Here is an 8,454-nt window from a genome sequence, read left to right on the forward strand (position 1 = left end):
CACAGTGTGGTAGGTGAAAATTATTATTCTCCTTACAGATAAGGAAGTAGTTGCCCAGAGTGGACTGTGACTCATCTCACTTCTTGGATCTTTTTAATAAACCATTCACAGCCAAATTGCCCTCACTTAAAATCCTACAAAAATCATGCCCTGCTTGAGTTTTTGCTTCTCCCTCCCTAATTCCTCAAGAGGAAAGCGTGCCAATGTTCAGTGTATTGTGAGAATGGGTTATTTGGGATTGGAGGTAGCATGAAGAATCTGTGGCTCTTTGGCCTGGAGAAAAGAAGAAACAGAGAGACATGGAAACTGCTCTTAAATAGAATAATGGTGGGTGTGTAGAAGAGAGAGAAGGCAGGGTGTTATAGCTCAGAAGGTGGAACTGGAAGGAAGGGAAAGCTATGCAGGCTGACCTTCCGCGGACTTCTCATTAGTCTGTTTATGCAGTGCTCCAGGAGAACTTCTCTTCAAATTCAGACCACAAGACCCATCCTCTGTGAAGTTCCCTTGCTGTTGCTGTTCAAAGTGTGAGGTCACTTTGCTGAGATCCCTTAACTTTCTCATGTATCTACACAATAGCATCAAAATCATAACGCTTCCTTCCTTTTTGGCCTACCAACTAGAATGTGAGATTCATGTGGACAGATGTGAACCATGGCATGTTCATCCTGTGTTCCTAACATTTAAATACAAAATTTCTCTAAAATGGAATCAAACATTTCTGAAAGTAGTGAGATCCCAGTTTCTATAGGTATTCAACTAGAGACTGTTATAAAGGGACTTTAACCATGCAACTCTACCACTCTGTAACTTCTAAATTTCCAATATCTTAAGTGCCTTCTTATTTGAAGTGATTTCACCAATCCCAAAGAGTTTAAAAACATAACTCATGAGGACCAGTGTGCATGGCTTAGTTATATTTTTAAACTCTTTGGGATATATAATTAGTTTAATATTCTGATTTTAATAATGATTGACCTAAAAATTATTAAATGTCTTTTCAGTGCAATGTCTTTAATTATAAGCCCTGGTCTACACAAACATTTGTTGAACACCTACTAAGTGCCAGACTCTGGGAATAAAAGAATGAGAAAGAACCCTGCCTTCAATAACTTACATTCCACTAAGAGCTGTATTTCCATTACTGGGATTGAGAGGTCATAGTCTAGCTGCAAACTTTCGGTTTTATACCTCTGCTCCTCAGTACTGAGAATGTTTTCCTAAGGTTACTACACATTCTAAGAAGACTATTAACTAATGTTACAAGAGGCTCTTTGACCCCTTGGTGTCACTAAATCTGAACTGTAATTGATCCAACTGGGAACTGCCTATGGCCAGTAAGGGAAAGTGAAGACGGAGACTCCCAAGGTCATTTCAGAATCGACCTGAACTTGAGTCTTTCCTTGTTCTAGATTATGTGTAACGATATGGGCACACTCGAGCCCACCCCGCCCCTACCCCCCAAAGCAGTACAATCACAGCCTGGGAGGGGCAAGTCTTGCGGGGCCCGTCAGTAACTGCCATTATTTGAATGCGATATAGGAGCTCCCACATAGACCCTGCTCTACCAGGTTAGAATCTGTTTCTAATCACGTGGAATTTAGATTTAAACCACAGTTAGATTTGGGATTTACCATCGTTTCTACTTTCATTCATTTAGTGGCTTCCAGCCCTTTCCCGGCCCCGTCTTAATCCAATGCACTTCAGAGGGAATTACACGGGAGTTGCGGACTGGCGGGGGCGGGGGTCCGCAACTAACACCAGGTGCCTGTGAGAGAGCGCCAAGGGCGGGGGCAGCACCTCCCGGCTGGGTTAGGTCCGCCTGGCCTCGCCTCGCCTCGGGGATCCTTGGCGCTCAGCGCCGCCCTCCCGCTACTGCGCTACCCGCCGGAGCCCGGCGTCTTCCTTTTCCTTGTCTTATGGACGCCGCCCTTCGTTCCCGGGAGGATTTCGCCTCCAGCACCTCAGGTATTTCTGGTGCAAAGGTCGCCAGCCGGAGCGAGCCCAGGCGGCGGCTTCACTTCTGCAGAAGGAAAGCGAAAGCCGCGGCCGGCGGGCCGAGGGGGCGGCCGAACGCGCCGCGTGGCTGCTGCTCCCGAATCCGCAGCGGCGGCGCCAGGGCGGTCACCGAGCCCTGCGGACCCCGGCTCAACTTCCAGCGCCACTCGGGTGCCCCGAGCACGCCGCAGCTCCCGGCGCGCCCTCCAGCCGCGGCACGCAGCCACTGACGCGCCCGGGGCGCCCTCCCGCAGCACCAGCCAGGCCACCCCACCTCCCGCGCCGCGCTCCCCAGCCAGCCGCCGGCCAGGAGCTCCCCGGCTTCTGAGCAGGACGCGCCAAAGGGAGTTCGGAGGCTCAGCAGCCCCCAGCGTCCGCTTCTCGGGTGACGTGACGCCCTCTCTGGAGCGCGGGCCCGCCTCCGCCAAGCCTCCACCGCAGGTCCTTATAGCCGAGCCACGGGAAGATGCAACGCTGGGCGAGGGGCGCTCCCCGGATTTTGAAAAATAGCCTCATTCGCCTCGGGAGCGCCTCGATCCCCCACCCGCACCCTTTGGCCAGATGATTTTAATCCTGGGATGCCGCGTTAGTCGGGGGAGACTGGGAGCTGGAGCGGGAGGAGAGGAGCCGGCAGCGCGGAGTTGCCGGGGTGCAGCTGCGCGCAGCTGGCGGCGACGGATGGCGGTCCCTGCGGCTCCCGGGCTGGGGGAACTGGCTCCTGCGCCTCTGCCTCCCGGAGGATCGCACTCTCTCATCCTTACACACCACACACACACACACACACACACTGCCGCTAGCGCCCCTCACGCCACAAGCCGGAATGCGGAGGTCAGAGCCACTGTCCACTTGAAAGCAGGAAAGCAGGGGCTGAAACACTGAGGTGGAGGCGGAGGCTCTGGCCTCATCTGCGAGGTTCGCACCTTCCCGGAAGCCCCCCCCCCCCCCCCCGTTTCCCCAGGGTGAGCAAGGTCTGGCTTCTGAGACTCCGCTCTCTGGGCTAGTGGTTCGAGCTGCGGGGGGGCGGGGATGGATTCGGAGGAAGCACTAGAGAGAGAGCCCGCGCTCACTCCTGCCCTCCTCGCAAAGAACTGGCCAGCCCCACTCGTGTCCAGCCCACAACTAGGCGGCCGGGGCCGGGGAGCCAGACCCCAGGTCGCTCCAACTCCTGCGAGGGCGGGGAGGGGAGTGACAGCAGCAACCACTGCGCGCGCTGGCAAAAGCACAGTCTCCGAATAGGCTAAACGGCGGGCGCGGAGGGGTGGAGGCAAGAGGGGGCGGAGGAGGAGTTGCCCGAGCGGAGAGGGATGACGTCCTCCAGGGCCTTGGGCTCCGAGGGACGGAAGACTGGTGCGCTCGCCGGCCCCGCGCACTAGCTCTGGGGTTCGCAGAGGCGCCGCGCCCGGCTCCCGCGGCAGCTCCAACACAGCGCGCAGGCGGTCGATCCCGGCCAGCTTAAACCGGGCGCAAGCCCTCTGTCCCCCTCAAAGCACCTCTCTGCTCGTCCCTAGTCTCCAGGTGCCCGTCTGAGAGTCCCTGCCGCTTCCGGGTGGACCCTGCCAGGCAGCCCCCGGTCGGGCCAGCCTCGCCCCTTCCTCGCTTTCTCCCCCATCGACCTCGAGCCAAGGGCAGGCGGCCCGCACCGGCGCCCCTGCCCACGGGGCTAGGCGGCGCTCCCGGCCTACGCCCGGCTGCCAAGAAGGATGGGGCACTGGAAGAGAAAGGCGCTCACCTGGGTCACCGAAGCCTTCCTTTGGGGCCCCTCCCGGAGCTTGTTCGCAGCCCGCAGGCACAACCTTCCTTGGAGAAAAAAAGTAGCGCAAGGGCAGAGAGAGGTAGGGCTGCTCACAGGTCCCTCCGCAGGGACTCTTTCCTTCGAGTTCTGCGAGGTCCAATCTCGGGCTCGGCGGCAGGAAAGAGCTCCTGGAGGCTGGAAGGGGCCGCCAGACCCGGGCTCCTCCCGCAGCTGCGGTGGCGGCACCTCCAAGTTGCCACCTGCAGCGCGCTTCGGGCGCCTGTGACAGCCCGCGCCGCTCAGCCCTCGCCGGCCCGCCCTCCCCGTCCGCTCGTTGGCTGCGCCCGGTGCCCGGGCGGTCCCCGCGCTCTGCCCCGCCCTGAGCCCGCCTCCGAGCCGCGCGCTCGCAAAGTATGGGTCTCCTTACAGGCCTCCCTGGGCTTTATAGCCAGCGGGCTCTGCAAGCAGGGAAATTACACACACACACACACACACACACACACACGTTTTGTGTAGATAGGGACTGGAGGGAAGGGAGAGGCTATGATAAATGTCCCTTCGTGTGCCTTAAGGGGACATGGTAACTTGGTTTCTTTTGCTGGTATTAAATTTTTGCAGTCTCTGAAAAGAGTTAACTTCGCAGCGGCAGTCCAGGGATGCAGGCCAGAAAGTGGCTTGGAGGCTGTTTCATTTAAGCATCATCCAACTTCACATGAAGCGCCAAAATATGAAGAGCAGTGTGTAGACCCAGCTTGCACCCTTTTCTCACCCAGCCTGCACCCCTGCAGCGGAGGACCCTGGGGTTCCAGCGCCTGCAAAGCCATTCCCACTGGTGCCCATGGGATTTCCAGGCCTGAAGGCTCAGCGTGTCACATGTGTGTTTGCTTAATTCTGTGGCCTGAGTCCAGGCCATGAGAATGTATGCCCGTGTACACACAAACGAGACCTGTGCTTTCTACAACTCTTGGAACTTCTAAGTAAGCAGAAGGAACATTATCTTTCTTTTCCCTTCCACCTCTACCCCAAAGACCTGGACAAGAGTTCACTGCACAGTCTATCCCTGGGCACTCAGGCCACTCTTCATTCACTCTGCCTCCTAGTAGCTCCTAAAGGTGTGCTTTCTGGAAAACTGATTTGGTAAAGCCTTCTGGAGGAGGAAAAGCTATAAAATATGACAATCACAAGTCTGGAAAGTCATCCAATCAACCAGAAACGTCTGACTCTTGGGTGTATCTATGTGAAAGAGGTACATTGCCAAGTGCCTATTAGTTTAATAACATTTCAAAATTAACTGCCCAAATAGCACATTTTGTAGCCCTTTAGGGAAATGTCTATGTTTTGAGAGTGCAGGTGTTGCACTGTTAAATGAGACTGGAGTGTGCACATGCAGCGCACATCTAGCTGTGTTTTGTGGAATTCTCGGCAGGCTGAGGCAGAGGAAAGAGACTTTCTATAGGAAGTCAGAGGTGGCTCTATACAAGGGCATATTGGAAACAGTTGGCACCAGTCAAGAAGCCACACCCTGTCAACTGTTGCTAAGTGGCTTGGAAGACTGCTATATAGCACTGGTTCCTTGCATCAAAGCAAAGATTTTGTTCCATGACACCCTATCATCTTGGGTCCACTTTGGAAATTAAAAGCAAACGTTTTTCCCTGCAGCCAAGTGCTTACTCTGGCCACTCTCAAAAGAGGCAAGCTAGTCCTCGCCTTTCGTCTTGAAACTCCTGAAGACAGCAGTCTAGTGGCAAAGCATTCACAGTAATATATTTCAATACCCCAGGCTAAATGTTTGCTTATGAATCGCACTTTGAACTGAATTGGGTAAAACAATGAGTAGAATGAAGGTGTGGCTTGCTCGAGTTTAAGTCCAGATTGACTCAATAACTGGAGGAATAGCTGATAAAAAAATAGGGGCAGAAGGGTGGGTAATAGGGGTAGTAGTGACTATTAAACTAGACATGTGTCTGTTATGTTGATAGCCAGGTGAGGCACAACTAGACAAGATGGATTTCTTTCTGGGAGTGCTGTGCCAAGCACAGAAGTGATGAAAAGTTCTTCCTCAGGAAAACAGTGTTCCTTCATATTAGAGACAGAGCTTGAAGACTGGCGTGAATGAGAAAGTATGATGTAGGAAAGAGGGAGGAATGAGAAAGGATTGGGAGAGAAAATGGGATAGTCTGTTGACAGTGGGAGAAATCAGTGGACACTGGAGCCCCTGTGGCTGAAGATTCTGAAGAAGACAAAAGAGAATGTGAAGGCAGTCAGTGTAGAAACTGAGACCTGGAACAGCTTCTCCAACACCTCTGTGTGTGTTTTGCTGGATTTGCATGTGCGACACTTTATGTAAACATTTTCTTTATATGCGGAAAGAAGATAAGGGTGTCTACCTGACTGAGCTGTGGTGAGGGCTGATGGAGATAATGCGTCTGCAGTGCTCTATGTATAGTAAGCATTCAATAAATAGTAGCTACTATTATAAACTGTGTTTAAAAGGGGCTTAAAGGTCACCTATCACTTCCAACACTTGTTGCCACCAGACTCTTTCCACCAAATGCCCCTCTTGTCATTCCCTGTGATAAGAATCTCATTACCTTCAGGCCAGGTGTCATGGATCACAGCACTTTGGGAGGCTGAGGTGGGAGGATCACTTGAGCCCAGGAGTTCAAGACCAGCCTGAGCAAGAAAGTGAGACCTCACCCCCCCACCACCCAGCCTCTACCAAAAAAGAAAGAAAGTCTCATTACCCCTGAATAGTCTTCTATTTCATAGTTGAACATAGTCAACTATGAAACTATGGAATTTCATTTTCCATAATTGAAGGTAAAATGTGTCTCACTACCCTTTTTACCAGTTGGTTCTGTTTCTATTCATGGTGGTCCTCCAAATGTGTAAACTGTGTTTCACAAAAAAGCATTCCAAATTGTTTAAAACAAATGACAGATTCTCTGCATGACTTCTTTTGTTGAGGCTAAACATGACCTGTCCCTTTGGTCTCTCCTCACATGATCTGCTTTCACAATCTTTCCTCATCTCTTACCCTCCAAATTGCCTCTGACCTCCTTAAAATATAAACACACTGCTTTAGCCCAGTCCTCCTAGCAAAACATGTCAGTTCAACATGCTGCTGTCAGTGTAGCTTTTGAATGGGCGAGTCACACTCTTGATACTCATTGAGTTTCCTGAGAACTAAAACTCATGTATCTTCATATGTTACTATTTGTGCATAACTTTGTGGAGGAGTCCTAGTTTTGTCCTTTAATGTTTTCTTTTCTATAAAAGGAGAAGATTAGACTAAATGACTAATGAGGTCCATTTAAAAAAATTATTTGGAAATAATTTAAACTTAAAAAATAGGGGAAAATGGTATGAAGAAATTCAATATCTGTCTCTCCTAGTTTTCTTAATTTTTATTATTTTATATTTGATATATCTCTAGATATATCTAGATAGGTAGATAGAGACTCATGATTAATATTCTTTCTTCTGAATCAGTTAAGAGCAGGTACAGGCATGCTCCATCGCCCTTAAGTACTTCAGTGTATGTATTTCCCCCAAACCAGGATTCTCTCTTACATAAGCATAATACAACATTGAGATAACACCATCCACAAATCCATAGAATCTATTCAAATTTTGCCAACTTTCCCCTGAATATCTGTTTTTCTTTCTGGTCCAGAATCCAGCATAGGACCACATATTACATTTAGTTGACATGTCTTGTTATTCTCCTTTAATCTGCTATAATTTTTCAGTTTGTTCCCCAACTTTCATGACCTTCATGGCTTTAAAAACATATACCTTTCATTCTGTAAGCTGTTGCTCAACTGGGTGCATCAGCTGTTTCTTCATATCTGATCCAGGCCATACATCCTTATCAAGAACATCAAAGAACTGATCCTTTACCACTGAGAGTGCATGGCATTAAAAGGCATGTGGTATCAGTTTAACAGAACCACCATTATGATGTTAACTTTTAACATTAACATCTGGATTAGTGGATATTGGGATTGTCCATTATAAAGTCACCATTTTCCCATTTGTAATTAATAAGTATTTTGTAGAATATGCTCTGAGGTTACACCCATATTCTGTCCACATTGAAACTTCACTCAGCCAGTATTGGCAGGCATTGATAGCACCTGCCTAAATCAATCACCATTGTGATGGCTGCCAAATGGCAATTTTCCATTTGCACCTTTGGTTTTTTTTTTTGTTTTTTTTTTTGGCATTTATTAGTCGGCATCCTTCCATAAAGAACATCTTGCCTTTCCCTGCACTTATTTACTTATTGTAGTCTAGGCTTATGGTTTTCTAGTCTATTCTATGGGTTGCATTCCATTACTTTCATTATTTATTTTGATACCCAAATTGTCCCAGATTTTGCAAGTGGGTGTCTCCTCAAGCTGGCTCTTAGGTCCCTCTGACATGTTCCCATTGTTCTTTGAGCAACCGCTTACTTTCTGGCACATCAAGATGTTCCAGGCTCATTTTGTACCTTTCCTGCCCCTGTCCTGAAATCAGCCCACTCTCCAAAGAGGCCTGCTTCCTCTCAGTGGCAGATGGCATTTAAAAACCAAATCTGGGCCCTTGGTTGGCTACTACTGCTGCTGTGTCAGACTTTTAGGCCCCTTCAGTGGACACAGTTAGGAAATAAATGATACAGGGTCACACACAACCACACATACACATTTATGTTTGTTACTTTATGTGTGGATATCTGTATCTAT

General features: G+C 49.7%; 1 protein-coding gene across 2 annotated transcripts in view; it reads right to left on the bottom strand.

Moving 5' to 3' along the window:
- EPB41L3 (erythrocyte membrane protein band 4.1 like 3) overlaps positions 1–4,016 on the bottom strand; it is a 241,134-nt gene extending 237,118 nt beyond the window's left edge. Inside the window, exon 1 of one of the 2 annotated variants that reach the window (XM_058438602.1) lies at positions 3,725–4,016. The gene's annotated coding sequence lies outside the window, so the exon portion shown is untranslated. The remainder of the gene's footprint in view (positions 1–3,724) is intronic. The other variant, XM_058438621.1, reaches the window with a different exon arrangement.
- Between the last annotated feature and the right edge of the window lie 4,438 nt (positions 4,017–8,454).

Source organism: Hylobates moloch, unplaced genomic scaffold (assembly GCF_009828535.3).
Source record: "Hylobates moloch isolate HMO894 unplaced genomic scaffold, HMol_V3 SCAFFOLD_5, whole genome shotgun sequence".
Taxonomy (NCBI): Eukaryota; Metazoa; Chordata; class Mammalia; order Primates; family Hylobatidae; genus Hylobates; species Hylobates moloch.